Below are 20,071 nucleotides of genomic sequence, written 5' to 3'. Positions count from 1 at the left end.
AAGAGAGTCCATCAGGAGAAACACCATACTCCGTTATGAGCGTCTTCTATTCCCTCAATTAGGAACATTAGTTTTGCAGACGAAATGGTGGACATATCAAAATAGAGTGACACGGGTGACCCTTTGGGTTTGAGAACACTTCAGGAACAACATCCATCTGGCAATGGTAAAGGAAGCTCTGGGTATTATTATGTGGGACATTTAATGAAGCGTGGATTTTTCGAGCGGTTATATTTGCTAGCACAGTTTCTACCACATCGTAAAATATATTTGTATCCCCATTTTGGCCTACCCTTACGAGGATATTTTAACCAAACACCCCACACCAGGGAGTTAAGTGTAATTTTAGTCAACCGTGACAACTACCTGTGTGATCATGTAATGGATGGGTTAATTGAGATGTAATGGTGAAAAAAAGAAGAGGGGTTTTATAGACTCTAAATCATGCTCTTTCTATCCAATTTTTATGTAGTGAAGCATGAGTAAGGACCCATGCAATTGTGTGTGTGTGTGTGTGTGTGTGTGTGTGTGTGTGTGTGTGTGTGTGTGTGTGTGTGTTACAATAACAATATTAAATATAGAATATACACCAAAGAATCCTTTCAAATCACAAAAGACACTAGAGACTATGTCAATGGAGAGGTGGTATAATTCCCATTCATAGTACAGAATGTTCTTTATACATAAGTGATGAAATCAAGAGCCAGAAGATATAATAGTCTGCTATCTTCAAGCTAAGAACTTTGAAAACATAGTTGAGAAGGTAACCCTCACAGGGTTTTCAATCTCCAATAAATTTAATCGAACAGTAGATGATCTTCCGTCATTGCTGCAATTGTTGTTGTAATACCAAGGAAAGAATCTCTTACCTGTCACCATTCAAGAATCACAAGCCCGTCAAAATTGGCACTACTTGGGAAGACAGGTGTCAACGACTCCCTCCCCTTGTTATTGGTGTCAAAAATTACAACAAAAACTAACAACATAGCATAGATCATATATTATATTTAAAAATTGAGCAATTTATTTTCGATATTGTTTACATCATTTGATTCCAAAAAAAATCGGACAGCATCTCCTTGTAAATCAAATCAATTCTCAAATTTCTAGTCTAATGCCTTCTCATATGAGACCCCCATTTGAGGATTAAAGCTCTTTTACCAATCATTGGATTAATTTCAAAGCAAATTACAAATATTTGTTTCAAAAATTATGCATTTATCCATCAAGAAAGGATAGCATCAAATAGCTCTGTGAATTCACCACTATATACTTACATTCATCAAAAACTGAGTTCCTGCATAGAAGTACAATTTAAGAGAATCGGATTTTACTAGTATCGGTAGTCAGTCATATTGCATCCTTCTTCTACAATGTTACAACTATGCATATGTTCTTGCTAGCCTTGAACACAAGATAAGTTAGTTCCAAACTAATAAAGTTGGGTAAGGTAGCCTTGAAATGGTTCAATGCTTTCCCATCTCATAGTACATTATTTAATCCAAAACCGCTTCCAAACATTTACCATATATACCATCATTTATATTTATATATACCTATAAATGAGATACCAAAGGATAGTACCTTATGTGGCTATACAAGGACATGTTTTAGGATATAAACCACTCCACAATTTGATGCTCAACATCGTATATCCACTGAGTATAAGTTTCCAAGTCAGATGTTGATAATGGTAACATCACATGAAAAATCTGCTAGTCAGACATGGTTACTATTTACATCAAAGAGAACCCTGAAAACTCAGTCCACAATCAATCCAAAATCATTGTGATAACCCAGCATGATTGCCAGTTTGTTTAAGCAAAGAATTTGTGAGTTGTCCATCAAGGACTGTTTAAGGATCTTTTAGACAACCTTAGGGCATGTCTTGAGAAGACAATCTCCAAGCGAGTGTTGATTAGCCAGGGTGTATGTGTACATGATGAATTTACCAGTTCTTATGTATACAACAGGCCAGATCCTAAGAATTATAGTAACCAAGCATTATGCTCACGATTACCTACATCTATTTTTGAATACACAAAAGCCAAATGTACAGAGTCGGAGTATAAGCACCTACAAAGCAAGAGATTGGGTAAGATGTATTCAAACAAATGGAACCTCAAAAGATTTAGAACTAGTATTAGCAACACATAGAGATACACTTAAATTCAACTCTCCAATACCACAGTATCATTTAAAATCAGCATTTTTACGAAACCTATGTACTGAGTAGGTGCATAAGCACCTACCTGAATGTCGACCCGACAGTTTCCAAAGGGGCAACCTGGAAATTGGACAATGATTCCAGAGCCTGAGGTTTGAGAGAGGAAAAATGGGTATGAGGCTGTGAGGATGCTAGCTCCAGCATTGGGTGATGTATCCCTTCATTCGTCCGCTGAAAGAAGACATATCAATGTTGATCACGTGTGTCCTTTGTGTGCATAGCTCTCCAACGGTACTGCTAAGCCCTCGCAGAAGGTCCTCATTGAGCCAGAGAGAGAGTGTGTGTGTGTGTGTGTTCCAATAACAATATAACATAAACACCAACGAATCTTGACAATCACAAAAGACACTAGAAACTATGTCAATGAATAGAGGGTATAAATCCAATTCATAGTACATAATGGTCTTTATACATAACAAAAGACAACTAAGAGAATCTCAGTAAGGCAGAAGATACACAAGTGTGCAATCATCATACCAACAACTTGACAGCCATAGTTGAGAAGGTAACCCTCACCTGCACCCATAGAAACAATACAGCACATAGTTAGCATTGGAACCGTATGCAGGTGATGCATGGGTATCCCACATGTTATAGATGTCACTCACAACTAGATTTCAATCAAAGAAAAGATGTACTAAGTTGTGAAAAGAGGATCCAAATTATTCAATCAAAATTGATTTATTTATTACACGACTAGCATGTGGAATACTTTTAGCTTTAGAAGTTCTTATGAGAAAGGGTCGGAGACGAGTTTTTGGGACCATCTTTGCCCTGAAGTGGGCCACATACTCATGTTTCTTAACCTTGCAGAGTTTGGCATTAATAGCAGCAATTTTCTCTGGGTCAGTGATAGTACTCATACGTGCAGTCAATCTAAACCTTGGTGACTCCTTAACCCATAGAAAAGCTAGCAAAGATGAACCCTCTTCCTTCTTTAGAGAAAAAATCATATAAAAGGAGATACATCAAGAGGTCAAGCACCCTTATAGGTGCAAGTGGTGTATCCATCTTCCTAGGAAGATTGTTAGCAAAGGATACCTAAATATCTATACAATATTTAGGTTTAGCAATAAGAATCAGTCGTAACAAACACCTTCTATCCTGATAGCAGATTAAATGTTTCCTTATACCAACTTATTAATTAGTCAAAGCCTAAATCGCTTTGTCACAGCAAAGTGAAATAAGTCATTATATGTGATGTATCAGCAATGATGACTCATTCAAAATTGAATACTAGATGAGTTATACTCGTGAGGACCAGGACGAATGTACGAGCAGTTACCATTTTGGGGCCCAATATGTAAGCCTAAATCCCAAGGCTACCTAAATGTCATGGCCCATGTTCATGAATCAACAAAACTAACAGTCATTATTGGACGTATTGTCAGCATCCTTCACAGAGGACAACTCGGCATGTCATGAGCCAGCAAAAACAAACTTTGAACCAATTTTTAAGGCTATGAGCCATACATGGGAGCACCAACCCGTCATGAACCAAGCTTAATGAGAGCATAACACCTGCAGGTCAATTATTAGGAGAGTGTGATCCAATACAAACATAGGACTTTGATAGATTGATCTCAGGCATGCACTCGACAAGTCCAACCAATCCACAAGCTCCACAGATGAGCCAAGTGAGGCATGATGCAGCCAACCAAGAATCATCATAACCAGCAGACCATTTCCAAATACGGCCAACAGAGAAATAAAAAATCTCAAGCCATATGTAGATACTAAATAATAAACATGCTACAGTATATGTCTGATAAATGTTCAGAATTTTAAAAGCCACTTCTAGCCCAAGTCTAATAGAAATCATATTGCTACATCTCAGCCCCTTTAACAGAGCCTACCTTGTAGAGACTTACTTCATAAACCTATTAATGGGAGGCCCAAGCTGTCACACACCATCAACGAACCTTTCAGAGCTAGACTCCTCTACCACTATCAATACATGCTATGAGCCATAAATGGGAGCAACAACCCATCATGAACCAAGCCCAATGAGAGCATAACACTTGCAGGTCAACATTAGTTGAGTGTGATCCAACAAAGACACAGGACTTTGATAGATTTATCTCAGACATGCACTCGGCAAGTCCAACCAATCCAAGCTCCACAGATGAGCCAAGTGAGCCATGATGTAACCAAGTAAAATAAACCAATACTCATCATAACCAACAAACCATTTCCAAATACGGCCAGCAGAGAGACCAAAAGTCACACGCCATACGTAGATACAGATTAATATATATGCAAAGTTATATGTCCGATAAAAGCTCATAAATGTAAAGGCCACTTCTAGCACAGGTCTAATAGAAATCAAACTGCTACAGCTCAGCCCCCTTTACAGATGCAACACGGATTACAACCAGAGCCTACCTCTTGCAGAGACATACTACATAAGCCCATTTATGAGTGGCCCAAGCTATCATACACCATTAATCAACCACTTTAGAGGTTAGACTCCCCTACCATTGTCAATACGAGCTGCAAGTTGTTTGAGCTCATAGCCCTATCACATAAGCATTCTCTGCCATCCGACAAAAAAGATCATCTTAGAGAAGATATGAGGCAAGGGGGTCACCACTTATCTGTGACAAAAGCCTTGCAAACTGTTAGGAAATAAGACGTAGCTAAATAGATATTTGAGTAGATTACTTAATGGAGAGAGATAGATTTCACACACAAGAGATTATAGAGTAGACAGAGAGAGAGAGTACACACGATATACGTGGTTCACCCAATGTGGGCTACGTCCATGGGAAAGCAGCCACTCAATGGCTTTAGTACTTCAAAACAAGAAGTAGTTTACAAAGGGATTATACCCTTAATGGAGCTCCCGCCTTGCTTCACTCTCACCACCCCACACTCGCCTTGTTGCATCAACTTCACACTATGAAATGTGTGTAGAAATGGCCTCCTTTTATAGGCCAAAAGGGCTGCCCTCTCTTATGAGAGGCAGCCATGTGTAGCTGCCCTTGTGCGAATAAGTCCAAATCGGACCCTCCAATCCGCCCATGTGTGGCCGCTCTTGAGAAGACAAGTCCGCTTTTGAATTCGGCCACCGGCCATTGACTTCTGACCACTGGCCACCGGCCATTGACTACCAACCAACCGACGGTTGTTTTCTGACCACTTTCCAGCCGCCGTCCGGCCATAATATTCCGGCGAGGGAAAAAAAGTCTCGGGGGCAAGGCCTCTAAAGTTGGCCCTGATTCTTGTCCGTGAAAATTTTGGTTTCCGGTGAGTGATTTTCCTTCACGCACGATGGCTTCTCCTCATAATGGGGGCCTTACAAATGTGCGCTTTTACCACAGAAAATTACAAGGGTAAATCAGGCTCCATACTTAACAATCTCCCACTTGGAGACTGATCTCCAAACCAAACCTATGACTACTTTCCATCCTGGCTTCTTATCCTTGAATGTCGATTGAAGATGAGCAAAAGCTCAACTTCTTCCTTGTTGACCACCTTTGTAAACATGTCTGCAGGATTTTCACTTGTATGCACCTTTCCTAGCTTTAGCTGTCCCTCTTCCAAAAGAGTGCGTATGAAGTGATATCTCACCTCAATGTGCTTTGTCCTTGAATGAAAGGTTGAGTTCTTCGCAAGATGGATAGCACTTTGGCTATCACTGTACAAGACACAGTTGTCTTGTTTGAATCCAAGCTCTTCTAAGAATCTGTGAAGCCACAGAATTTCTTTGCTTGCCTCCGTCATTGCTACATACTATGCTTCCGTGGTAGAAAGTGAAACCACTTTTTGCAGCTTTGAAGCCCAGCTTATTTCTGTGCCTCCAACCGTGAACACATGCGGCCAGTAGTGCTCCTTCGAGTATCTTTGTCACCTGCCATATCTGCATCAGCATACCCTTCTAGAAAAATATCAGTTCCTCCAAAATACAAAGAATTTTTTGTTGTCCCTTTTAGATACCTAAGTATCCACTTCACAGCTTGCCAATGCTCTTTACCTGGGTTGTCCATGAACCTACTCACAACTCCCACTGCATGTGCAATGTCTGGCCTTGTCTTGACCATAGCATACATTAGAGAACCTACCGCTGCAGCATATGGAACTTTAGACATATAGGCTTCGTTAGTTTAAAATGACTAGCCAAAGGTGTAGAAACTGGTTTTGCATTTTGCATTGCAAACCTTTCTAGTACCTTCTTGATGTAATCTTCTTGAGATAGCTTTATTGTCTTCTTCGTCCTGTCCCTTGATATTTTCATACCAGGAATCCTCTATGCAGCACCTAAATCTTTCATTGAAAAAGATTTAGATAGCTCCTCTTTTAGGTCTTTGGTGTCCTGCATGTTAGCACTTGTAATCAACATGTCATCAACATATAACATTAGGATGATGAATTTCCCATCTCCCAAATTCTTCGTGTAGACGCAGTGATCCGAGTTTCATCTTGTGAATCCATGATCCAACATCCATAAATCAAACTTCAAGTACCATTGTCTTGATGCTTTTTTTAAACCATACAAGATCTTCTTTAATCTGCAAACCATTTTCTCCTTACCTTTTACTTCATACCCCTTTGGTTGAAGCATGTAGATTTCCTCCTCTAAGTCACCGTGAGGGAATGCCGTATTTACATCCATTTGCTCGAGATTTAGATCATGAGCAGCCACAAGGCTTAAGACAAGCCTAATTGAGTTCATTTTTACAACAGGAGAAAATATTTCATTGAAGTCAATACCTTTCTTTTGAGAAAACCCTTTTACCACAAGCCTAAACTTGTACATTTTCTTCCCACCTTCTTCTTCCTTCACCTTGTACACCCATTTGTTTTGAAGTGCCCGCTTACCTTTAGGCAACTCAACCAATTTCCATGTTTGGTTGCGATGTAGTGAGTCCATCTCCACTTGCATGCTCTTCGTCCACTCTTCTTTGGATTCATGTTGCATAGCTTCTTTGTATGATTCCGGCTCTCCAGAATCTAAGATCAAGAGATGGTTGAAGGAACGAACAAACCTTTCTGGAGGTCTACTTGCTCTTGTAGATCTTCGGGGAATAGGTTGAGGCTCCTCATTTGGTTGACGTTGTTGCACATTGTCACCATTTGCAGTCCTTGAGTCTTCACTGTCATCAAACTCCATGTACTCATCACCTGTTTCTTTTGTTTGTTTTCTTTCCAAGTAATCTTTGTACATATTTTGTTCGTTAAAAATTACATCCCTACTCCTTAAGATTTTACCATCTTCAGGATTCCATAGGCGATACCCAAAGTCACCTTCTCCATAGCCAATGAAGAAACACTTTTTGGACTTTGCATCTAGCTTTGATCTTAGGCTTCTATCTATGTGCATGAAAGCCTCACACCCAAACACTTTGAGAAATGCATAATTCACCGGTTTACCTGTCCATGCTTCTTCTGGAACTCCCCCATCCAATGCCGTTGAGGGTGACCGGTTGATTAAGTACACAGACGTACTTACAACTTCCACCCAAAGCTCAAACGGTAGGCCTACATGTAGCCGCATGCTTTGTGCTCGCTCCATGATTGTCCTGTTCATCCTTTCCGAAATCCCATTTTGTTGAGGTGTCCTTGGGGTTGTCCTTTGCCTCCGAATGCCATTGTTAGCACAAAAGCTTTCAAAATCTTGGCTGCAATATTCACATCCATTGTCGGATCTAAGGCATTTAACCTTGGTACCTGTTTCATTCTCCACAAAGGCTTTCCACCTTTGAAATATGGAAAACACATCGGATTTATTCTTCATGACATAAACCCATGTTTTTCTAGTCGCATCGTCTATGAATGTTACATAGTACAATGAGCCACCAAGTGATGGTGTACTTGCAGGACCCCAAACATCAGAATGAACCAACTCAAGTTCTTTATTTTTTCTTTCATTTCTTGATTTTTGAAATTTAACCCTCTTTTGTTTACCATAAACACAATCTTCACAGAACTCTAATTCCACTTCTTTCAAACCTGGTAGAAGCTTCTTTGTTTGAAGGATTTGCATTCCTTTGGCACTCATATGTCCAAGTCGATAGTGCCACACCGCACTGTCAACTTCTGTAGTTGTTGCACAAGCTGAAGGTTGCATGCTAACAGTACACAAGTAAAGTGTACCGACCTTTTCTCCCTTGGCAACCACCAAAGATCCCTTTGAGATCTTCCACCGTCTGTTTCCGAATGCAATGTTGTAACCTTCATCGTCCAATTGTCCTGCAGAGATCAAATTTTTACGAAGAGAAGGAACATGCCTAACATCTTTAAGCTTCCATCCATTTCCGTTAGCAGTTTTGACAAAAACTGTACCTTTGCCCACAATCTCACAAGCTTCATCATCTCCCAAGTATACATACCCAAAATTACCTTTGGTGTAATCTTGGAAATGTTTCTTGTGTCGTGTCACATGGAATGAAGCCCCGGAATCTACTATCCAGGAATTAGACACATTGTCTAATGAGAGAATTAGAGCATCTTGCTCCTACTTTACCTACCACATTGGCCTCCGATTTTGGCTTGTTGTCTTGAGACTCAATCTCCTTCTTCTTCTTGGACCAGCAATCCTTCTTGATGTGGCCCTTCTTGCCGCAATTCCAACATTCAAGAACTAACTTTATGCGTGACTTGCTCCGCCTTGAGCGATCACAACCCTTTTGGTTTTTGAACCTCTCCTTAGGCCTTCCTCTTGTTTCCACTGACAGTACAGCACTTGATGATTCCCCTGTGCTTCTCCTTCGTATTTCCTTGCTTAGGAGAACACCCACAACATCATCAAACTTAAGAGTATTTGTGCCAGAAATAGAATTACTTACAGCCATCACAAGGCTGTCCCAACTATCCGGTAGAGATGATAGTATAAGGAGAGCTCGCACTTCGTCATCGAAATTGATTTTCACCGATCGAAGTTGAATTATGTTTGTGTTAAATTCATTTAGGTGTTCTGCAACTGAACCATTCTCTGCCATCTTTAGATTGAACAAGCGCTTCATAAGAAATACCTTATTGGATGCCAATGGTTTCTTGTAGAAGTCGTCAAGTGACTTCATCAAGTCCTCCGTGGTCTTCATCTCCGAAACATTGAAGGCCACCGTTGACGCCAAGCTTAACCGGATTGTTCCCAGTGCCTTTCGATCAAGGACAATCCATGCTTCATCTGCCATTGTTGCGGGCTTCTTCGCAAGACCGCCTAGTGGCAAATAGAGATCCTTCTGGTAGAGATAATCTTCAATCTGCATCTTCCAATGTTGGTAGTTTTTGCGGTTGAACTTCTCAATCTTGAGCTTCCCTTCCTCCGCCATAACTCCCACTCAATTCAAGGAATCCTTTCCTTGAGATAATTTAGCTACGAGCAAACCTTGCTCTGATACCATTTGTTAGGAAATAAGACGCAGCTAAATAGATATTTGAGTAGATTACTTAATGGAGAGAGATACATTTCACACACAAGAGATTATAGAGTAGAGAGAGAGAGAGAGAGAGAGTACACACGATATACGTGGTTCACCCAATGTGGGCTACGTCCACGGGAAAGCAACCACTCAATGGCTTTAGTACTTCAAAACAAGAAGTAGTTTACAAATGGATTATACCCTTAATGGAGCTCCCGCCTTGCTTCACTCTCACCACCTCACACTCACCTTGTTGCATCAACTTCACACTATGAAATGTGTGTAGAAATGGCCTCCTTTTATAGGCCAAAAGGGCTGCCCTCTCTTATGAGAGGCACCCATGTGTAGCCGCCCTTGTGCGAATAAGTCCAAATCGGACCCTCCAATCCGCCCATGTGTGGCCGCTCTTGAGAAGACAAGTCCGCTTTTGAATTCGGCCACTGGCCATTGACTTCCGACCACCGGCCATTGACTACCGGCCAACCGACGGTTGTTTTTCGACCACTTTCCGGCCGTCGTCCGGTCATAATATTCCAGCGAAAAGGAATATTCCGGGGAGGGTAAAAAAGTCTCGGGGGTGAGGCCCCTAAAGTTGGCCCTGATTCTTGTCCGTGAAAATTTTGGTTTCCGGTGAGTGATTTTCCTTCACGCACGATGGCTTCTCCTCATAATGGGGGCCTTACAAATGTGCACTTTTACCACAGAAAATTACAAGGGTAAATCAGGCTCCATACTTAACACAAACAAGGTCCATGTACAAAGTGTTATACACACACACTTTAGCTCATCATCATGTACATCTCACAACCCAAGAACACAGACACAAAGATAAGAAGCCAAGCTTCATATCATAGGAACCAAAGGATCCTAAGCATGCAAATCCATCAATCACATATGTCAAGAACAAATGAATAAGAAAACCTTCGAGAACCTTATAAAGCATCAAGCTATCACTAGGAGCAACCATATACACCATTGTAAGTCCATCCTTAAAAACAATTGTGGACATAAACCGCATCAGCTAGCTCAGTCAAACCTGGCCATATGGAGCAAATACTGACCCAGCAACCGGCCTTAAGAGAGAACCATTTTCCTCATAGTATTATATCAACAAGGCCAAACGTTTTCCGAAAAAGTCTAGAGTACATATGAGACAAATCCATTCTTAGTCATGAGTAGAACAGCCTCAACGCATCAAAAGAAGCCTTGTCAAGGGAAACCACTACTTAACATAATTATTATTTCCCTATAGCATACACAGTAGGTAAGGCAAGTAAAAGAATTAAATCATTCTGCTCAAAGGCAAAGCTCACCTGAGACTGAGTTGGAGCAGCCAGCTCCACAATAGCATGTTTTGTGTGTGTGTGTGTGTGTGTGTGTGTGTGTGTGTGTGTGTGTGTGTGTGTGTGTGTGTGTGTGTGTGTGTGTGTGTGTGTGTGTGTGTGTGTGTGTGTGTGTGTGTGTGTGTGTGTGTGTGCACCCACCCTTACCTAGGCACCATAACTAATGAGTCAGTAGGCCCATTAGATATGGGCCTACTTCCTCAATAGTAGAATAAGTAAAGTGACATCAAACTTGGCACCAGGCCATTCCTTTCTACTCAGAGCTGCTGTTAAGGTAGAGATCAAATCTTTTTTATGGAAGCCATTAGCTTGAAATTTCCTAATGAGCATCCCAATTTCCTCAAGGGAAAAAAACACATTAGAGGACGAATAGATAATCAAATGCAAAATACTGAAGCAAGTATTAACCGCCATTTTGAAGGGCCTGTTACTCTTTTTCATGACAAACTCAATAGCAGTTAGTTGAAGGTGATCTCGTTTCCAAAAAAACCTAGTGGAAAAATCACCACCAAAGGGATTTATAATAGATAAATCAAAAGACATATAATTAGTCCGTTTAGTGAAAGGGATACCCTCAAAGGAGTCTTGTTCTATAAAGGTGGACTCAATTGCTAGACATGGTGGATAGATATCCAAAACCATCTGAGCAAAGCCGGGAGTGTTAACACTTAAGATGTCATCCATAAATCTAAATGTCTGATTGAACCATGTGAGTGTCTGAATTCTTTCTATATGAGAGGCTTACCTAAGGATCCATTTATACTCACAAATAGAGTAAGTAAACAAGAGAACCCATTGGAATCCCACACATTTGACGAAAGCAGTTGTTTCCCAGTAAGATATAGCAAATAACTTCTTGAAATTGAATATGGTTCATGTTAAGAGGGGGTGTCTGCATAATTTTTTGATCCATCTGGCAGAGTCAACAAAGGAAAGGCGTGAAAACCCTTCTTTGGTTTTGTTAGAAAAGGCCAGATTTACAAGAGAATCTAACACATTCATGAAACCAACTTCTCTAGTAAGTGGGATATTCTCATAGCAATGGGTAATATTAGCTGTAAATACTAAATAATCATAAAAGGAGATTTAAGAAGACTTCGGTTGAGTTACCCACTAGCCAGAAGGGATGTATCTCAACCCCAGAAAATCATCTCAAGTCTTCCCGTTTAAGGGCGCAAATGTTTTTAAGCTCTTCACATATCAAATTAAGTCCTCCACCAGTGACATGATTAGTGGTATTAAAAAAAATACAGTTAGAAGCATCCAAAATCCATCGGAACTTGTTTTTATGACTCTTAAATGTAGGAAATAATATAGGAAGTTTGGTAGTACCAACCTGATATCCTAATTCAGTTAAACTTTCGCAAGTTCTATGTATAATTAGATCTAAATTCTCACCAATACATTGAAACTCACTCCCCTTGAGTCAAGTTTCTGTTGCTTCAAAGGAAAGCTTTTTGCATATAACATAAGTTGTATTAGAGGCCTTGTCCAGTCCAACAATGAACCATTTTGACTTAAGCCTATCAGAGGCAAGAGAGAGGTCAGAGGTGGAGGTCAGAGGTGAGCCAAGTAGACTCGGTTTGTAACCACCCATACGGAAACCGTGAAACAAGATTGGAAAAGACAGATGTTAAAGTGTTTCTCAACTCAAGATGAGTTGATGACTCCATTTGGAGTTTACTGACCAAGTCGGCCAGACAGACAGTAAGTGCATTCAAGGCAGTTTAAGGGTTAAGTGGGTGAGGGGGATGTGACTGAGTCCTTTTGAAAGAATGCATCTTATAGCTCTATTCTCAATAATAGAGAGGTCCGTGGTACACACGTGATTACCAAGATCACCGAATTCCCTTGTAAATCTTTCCCACTAATGACATTCACATGTCAACGGTTTTGTCTTTCTAAGGAACCCATTAGAGTAGACTAAATGTAGGATGGATTCAGTAAACTTCCAGCCAATCTTCACTTGACTTAATAAATCCAAATTGCCAAATACTAACATAAAGCATTTGTTAAAAATAAATCATGGAGAAAAAAACTCCAAAATTTTGTTGGTAAAAACACAATGAACAAAAATTCCACTCAAACTATCCTCTTTAGTAGCAAGATGCATCCTGCCCACTTTATTACACAGCACCTGCAATTTACAAATCCAACACATGTTTGACAGGGTAACCTCTACCTCTCCCTCTAATAGCACTCCTAGCTTTCCCTCTCCCTCCATAAGAATCTTATGAAGACAAGGCTGGGGTTAAAAAAGTAGCATAAGAAGAGGTGGGGGATATAAGTGAGTTGGGTCTTTTTAGATTGGGTGAATCTTCTGTGTTAGTATTTTGTTTTAGCACACCAACCAAATTTTTTATGCCAAGATAATTACCATAAGTGGTTAGAAGAAGCTCGGTTTTTTTAGCACGGCTAGTTCTTTAAGAAGAGATAGCATAAGGGTACCAAACTGAATAAAAGCCATTTGAGCCAGCACAAGCTCCTTGGCTTGGCCGCCTAGCCAAGAGTAGAAGAGAGAAAGGTAATGAGTTGAGGGGGTATCAGGGAACATAAGGTCAAGGTTATTAAGAGCATACCATATAGCATGATCAAACCAGATTATACTAGACTCAGAAGAAGCTTTAGGATCCAAAAAATGGCAGGCACATTTGACATACGGTAAATATTGATTCAGTGTAATACTCGGAGTTTCTTTTGGAGAACTCCATCATGCCCTTTGTACGGACATATAAGCCAATGTTAGATCCACACTTCTTCCCATCCAGGAACTTCATGGTGAAAGGTGCTTTGATAATCCCCTTTATCAAGGGACTGGACACCTCTTAATACTTTGACTCGTGCCTCCTCCATCAATGAAGCCAGGAGATTAGCAAGGAAGACCCAAGTCTCAATGGAGATAGGTGCTAGAAATCTTTTGTTGGGAAGGGCCCAAAGGTGATGGTCCACCCCAAGGGATTCAATTTCTACCTGCTTGGAAGGTAAGAAAGGGAACACCCTAGAAACCTTAGGTACCATGTCCATGAGAGAGTTCTCACTAAGAGAACACATCTCTTTGTGAAAAGCTTTAACAACATCTATCGCAAGGGGATCCCTGCAAAAAAGGCTGTTGGAAATAGTTTGTATAGGAATGGAAGGAGTAGAGACAAACCCAGGCGTTACACCACATAGTTTGCGTAAGTAGTTGACTAATTCAGCGCCTTCATAAGAAAACTTGGCCAGTTCTACGTTGTGGGCAAGAGTCATAGCGGGGATATGTTTGATAAACTCAAAAATTCTGACCACTCCATCTTTAGAGTTATTGACAAGTTGTGCCAATGTAAGGACACATTTGTCAAATGGCATGGTTTTGACCAAAGTTGGCAAGGTCAGCAAAAGCTTCTGCTATTAGTTCAGATGCAGCCAGGTCATGTATGCATCTAAAAACCTTAAGGAGGCTTCAAAAAGTGGTTTTGTGGGTAATTCAAGCCCTTGAGATAGGGCTAGGTTCTACAAAGTCAAAGAAGTAATGGTTAGAGATAAGGTTAGCCAAAGGTAAAAAAATCAGTAGCACCTTCAACCAACCGGGAAAAACCACAGAGGTCATGTGAAGGAGGCCCCTTCCCTTAAGTAGCTTTCCTAGGAGACAACCTAGAAAGGGGACTGTGAGATAAAGTATAGTAACTAGGTCTTTGAGTGGTAAAAGATACCACCCTTGGTGCTAGGTGTGTGTGTGTGTTCCAATAACAATATAACATAAACACGAACGAATCTTGACAATCACAAAAGACACTAGAAACTATGTCAATGAACAGAGGGTATAAATCTAGTTCATAGTACAAAATGTTCTTTATACATAACAAAAGAGAACTAAGAGTCTCTCAGTAAGGCAGAAGATACACAAGTCCGCAATCCTCATGCCAACAACTTGATAGCTAGAGTTGAGAAGGTAACCCTCATGTGCACCCATAGAAACAATACAACACGTAGTTAGCATTGGAACCATATGCAGGTGATGCATGGGTATCCCACATGTTATAGATGTCACTCACAACTAGATTGCAATCAAAGAACAGATGTACTAAGTTGTGAAAAGAGGAGACAAATTATTCAATTAGAGTTCATTTATTTATTACACGACTAGCATGTGGAATACTTTTAGCTTTACAAGTTCTTACGAGAAAGGGTCGGAGACGAGTTTTTGGGACCGTTTTTGCCCTGAAGTGGGCCACATACTCCTGTTTAACCTTGCAGAGTTTGGCATTAATAGCAGCAATTTTCTCTGGGTCAGTGATAGTACTCATACGTGCAGTCAGCCTAAACCTTTTGGTGACTCCTGTAACACATAGAAAAGTTAGCACAGATGAACTCTCTTCCTTCTTTGGAGAAAAAATCATATAAAACGAGATACATCAAAAGGTCAAGCACCCTTATAGGTGCAAGTGGTGTATCAATATTCGTAGGAAGATTGTCAACAAAGGATACCTAAATATCTATACAATATTTAGGTCTAGCAATAAGGTCCAGTCGTAACCAGCATGATGCAGCCAACCAATAATCATCATAACCAGCAGACCATTTTCAAATACGGCCAACAAAGAAACAAAAAATCTCAAGCCATATGTAGATACTAAATAATAAACATGCTACGGTATATGTCCAATAAATGTTCAAAATTTTAAAAGCCACTTCTAGCCCCAAGTCTAATAGAAGTCATATTGCTACATCTCAGCCTTTTTAACAGATGCAACCTGACCCCCAACCAGAGCCTACCTTGTAGAGACTTACTTCATAAACCTATTAATGGGAGGCTCAAGTTGTCACACACCATCAACGACCATTTCAAAGGTGACAAAAGCCTTGCAAACAAGGTCCATGTACAAAGTGTTATACACACACACTTTAGCTCATCATTATCTACATCTCACAACCCAAGAACAGAGACACAAAGATAAGAAGCCAAGTTTCATATCAGAGGAACCAAAGGATCTTAAGCATGCAAATCCATCACTAGGAGCAACCATATACACCATTGTAAGTCCATCCATAAAAACAATTGTGGACGTAAACCGCATCAACTAGCTCAGTCAAATCTGGCCATATGGAGCAAATACTGAGCCAACAACCGGCCTTAAGAGAGAACCATTTTCCTCATAGTATTATATCAACAAGGCCAAATGTTTGCCAAAAAAAGTCTACAGTACATATGAGACCAATCCATTCTTAGTCATGAGTAGAATAGCCTCAACCCATCATAAGAAGCCTTGTCAAGGGAAATCACTACTTAACATAGTTATTATTGCCCTATAGCATACACAGTAGGTAAGGCAAGTAAAAGAATGAAATCATTCTCCTTGGAGGAAAAGCTCACCTGAGACTGAGAATAACATGTTTTTCTTTTCCCTTCGCCATAATATCACACCACACTAATGCCTCTCATTGTAACAGTGGATACACATGCAAACAGAATCAAGGGTAACAATGCTAAGTGAGTATCAAGACTCACCATTTATATAGAGGGTGGTCGAGTGCTAAGTGAGCTTCTTCATCTGGCAAGGTAGTTCTGTACCATGAAGGAGAGCCGTATTGGCACCACCTCTAAGCAGATGTGAGTATCAAGACTCACCATTTATATAGAGGATGGTCGAGTGTTGAGTGAGCTTCTTCATCTGGCAAGGTAGTTCTGTACCATGAAGGAGAGCCGTATTGGCACCACCTCTAAGCAGAAGCTGTCGGGTGGAGCCCGTCTGCACATTGAGGCCCAAGGTGCACAGTCGTAACAGTCCGAGAGGTAAGAATGCGCGGCCAGAGGTTCAACCTCACCCATGCGCACTAAAGAGGCCACCAACCACAAAGTAAGCCCCTTTCATTTGGTTTAAAAGCTACACCAACCCACTACTTAATCAAATTTTTAAACTTAAGAATTTCATAAGTCATGGCAAGGCTGCAATTATTCCCAAGGAGAGCTCCCTTAGGTAAAATAATACATCATGGAGAATGTGTGTGTGTGTGTGTGTGTGTGTGTGTGTGTGTGTGTTTGAATTTAAAATCCCATCATTCAGAATCATATACTGAGAGACTTTAATATTGTTTGCAAAAAATATATTGTGTAAAAGACAAAGAAGAATTTCTTGAGATAAGATTCATTACAAGATACTTTGATACATGACAAAGTAGGAGTTTAATCCGGAACTCCTATCAGATGAAAGCAGGGATATTTACCTGCCAACCAACCACAAGTACAATTAATTAGAACTAATTTGTACTAAATTGGTGATAGGTATATCAAGCAATCCCCACTGCTTGTTATCGCTATCACATCCCAAACCCCAACCATACTCCTAAACATATACTATGTTTTCTTTAGCTCGTCTATGTAAGTAGGATCTATTGCGGTCTTTGAAAAGTTTTATAGGTTTACATGGTTTGGAAATGGGGTCCTTAATTGCTGTTGGCTTGGTTTTCTTTTGCCTATTATGTGCAGCCATGAACTTGATCTGAATTTGTTGTAGTTTAAACATGTCCCGAGTGATGCTCATCCTAGCTGTCTGTCGGTATCCCTGTTTGTCAGAAATACATACACACATTTGGTTAATATTTTTATGTACTAGAGTGCCTGTTGCCCCAACTACATGTGTATGAATTTCTTAATTGCTTTAGTCTATGGTATTTACCTTTTAAACTAATTTTCTTTATAAGTTTCTATAATTTATAAAAAAATTTGCAGCATTTTGTTTGTAATATCCCTCTTTTTTTAAAAAAGACATTCGTACACATTGACTTGTACCCTCACAGGAGGTTTTCGTAACAACCGTGTCATATCCTTATCCATTTTTATACCACCTAGCAAACTTATATGAGACTTCTTTAAATTCAAATGCTTTCAAAAAGGAAAACATAAAACTTAATACCTCTGTAATAGTTCATATTTGTATGGTATATTATTTTGTACTAGACCTACCTGATGCCCCAACTATGTATGAATCCCCCAATTGCTGCAATCTATGTTATATACAATTTTCTTTTTAAACCAATTTCCTTATAAGTGTCTACACTTTGTACAAATTTTGGCAGCATTTTGTTTGTATTATCACTCTTTTTTCAAAAAAAGCCAGCCGTATACATTGACATGTGCCCTCATAAGAGGTTGTCATATCACATGTATCATATCCTTATCCATATTTATACTACCTAGCCCACCTTTATGAGACTTCTTTGAGTTCGAATGCTTCTTTTAAAAAAGGAAAAACTCATAATTGAACATCTTTGTTATAATTCATAAACATCAAAGGAAACTTATTTATCAGTAGAGGTTTTTGTATCACATTACCTGGTTATTGCATGTCGTCGCCATCTATGTTACTTCTCTTGTGTATGCTTATTATCCAAAGTACTGCACCCCGTCATTGCTATGCCCTTCAAATGATACATATTTTTGTTGGTTACTAGCTTTATGGTCATGCTTGTTTTTTCTTTTAAATGTTATACTACTCGTATATTTGTCTATTGTCTGTTGCATGTGCATCTGTGAAACATTTCTTGTGTATATGCCTATGTGTGTGGACTCAAAATTGTATATGCCTATGTGTGTGGACTCAAAACCGATTTTTTCCGTCTATGTGTTTATGACCATGAACAAAGACTATTTTCTCATTATCTTTCTGATGCAACATCACCATACCCGTGCTACCCTTGTGATGGTGGCTATTGACTTATCTTCCTTAACTTCTTATGTGTGTGTAAATGCTTCCGGATTATCCTTCTTGTGTACCCCAATCCTTGTGTGTGATTCTGTTATATACAATCGCTACTCATCATGCGCTTTTTATGCAAATGGAGATTACCTACATGGATTGTTTGTATAACCAGGCATACAAGACATTGTATGTGTTTTTATTATTGAAAACGCATTGTGTGTGTGGTTGCTGATATATGATATCAATTACCTTTGGTGTCTTACCGTACTCCGCTCGTTTTAGTATGTTGTTAGCGGGTCACCGCGACGGACGTCTGCAACATAGCTCTTTTGTACTAACATAATGTCAATATGCAACGAAGCGACTCGAGATGGGGAATGGAGACTTAATAAGAGTGTCAATCTCACCAAAGTGAACTAAGAGAGCTCCTCAATCTACTACAAAGGCAAATCAACCACTTCCTAGTCACACAATCAGTATGCATTCAATCGCACCGCCCTAGGTCATCATGCCATTTCGGCATCCAAATGAATTTGGAATGCAGTGGAACTTAAGGAGAGGTATCACAACACGTAAGGGCTCAATCCTACCAAGTTTTGTCACCATCTGGGAAGGTACGTAAATCACAATCCATCACAAAAAATGTGCAAAAAGCTGAAACAAAAGTACTCGGAAAGGTCCTCCTTAAGCATAGAAACACTTATCCATGGTCAAGACATCAAAAAACAACCATTTTAACCTTCAAATCAATGCATTTAGCTCACAAAAAAAGAGTCGCAAATCACAACAGAATTGAAAATGATTACACTTAGATTGTAGAGCAGGAGACAAGGAACGAAATGTGCTATTCGGAAGTGAATTCTGATTACCAGTCCACGAGAAAAGAGGATTACAACTTGTAGCAGTAAGAGACTCCCATAGTGCACGTTTTTTTTTATCTTCAAGCTAATGATATCTCTTTTGTTCAAAACTAAGGGTTTTGACTTAAAAGTTAAGGGAGATTTCCCACTACCATCTGGCCACTTACAAGGGTGTAGACTCAGAGAGGTTGAGATGGTATTGTCAAATTACATCATAATTACAAATCATCATAGACTGAATTACATGGCATTCTTCAAAAAATCGAGTAGTGTTTACAGGGTTTGGTGTGCATACGCCTGTATCCACTGTATCCACCAACATTCCCCCCTTCCTATTTATTGCACGTCCTCGTGCAAGCCATCTCTGAGCTAGTTGTGTGCGTATGTCGCGCGTGTCAATGCAAGGAACTTTCCGATACACTATGTGCGAGCCACAAATGGCTCCAAGCACACAACAAGCCTAAACTAGTAAGCTCAAAGAAGGCGATGGTGTGTCACTCACCGCTCTACGCTTGCTTCGTGGAGGATTCCTCGCCGCGAAGAAGAAGGAGCCGCCGCTTCGCCGCGCTCAACCGCTTCGCAGCCGCCGTGCCGTCGTCGC

Source organism: Adiantum capillus-veneris, chromosome 21 (assembly GCF_014529385.1).
Source record: "Adiantum capillus-veneris isolate H3 chromosome 21, ASM1452938v2, whole genome shotgun sequence".
NCBI classification, from domain to species: domain Eukaryota; kingdom Viridiplantae; phylum Streptophyta; class Polypodiopsida; order Polypodiales; family Pteridaceae; genus Adiantum; species Adiantum capillus-veneris.
The sequence above is the reverse complement of the archived record's forward strand: the minus strand, read 5'-3'. Positions refer to the sequence as shown.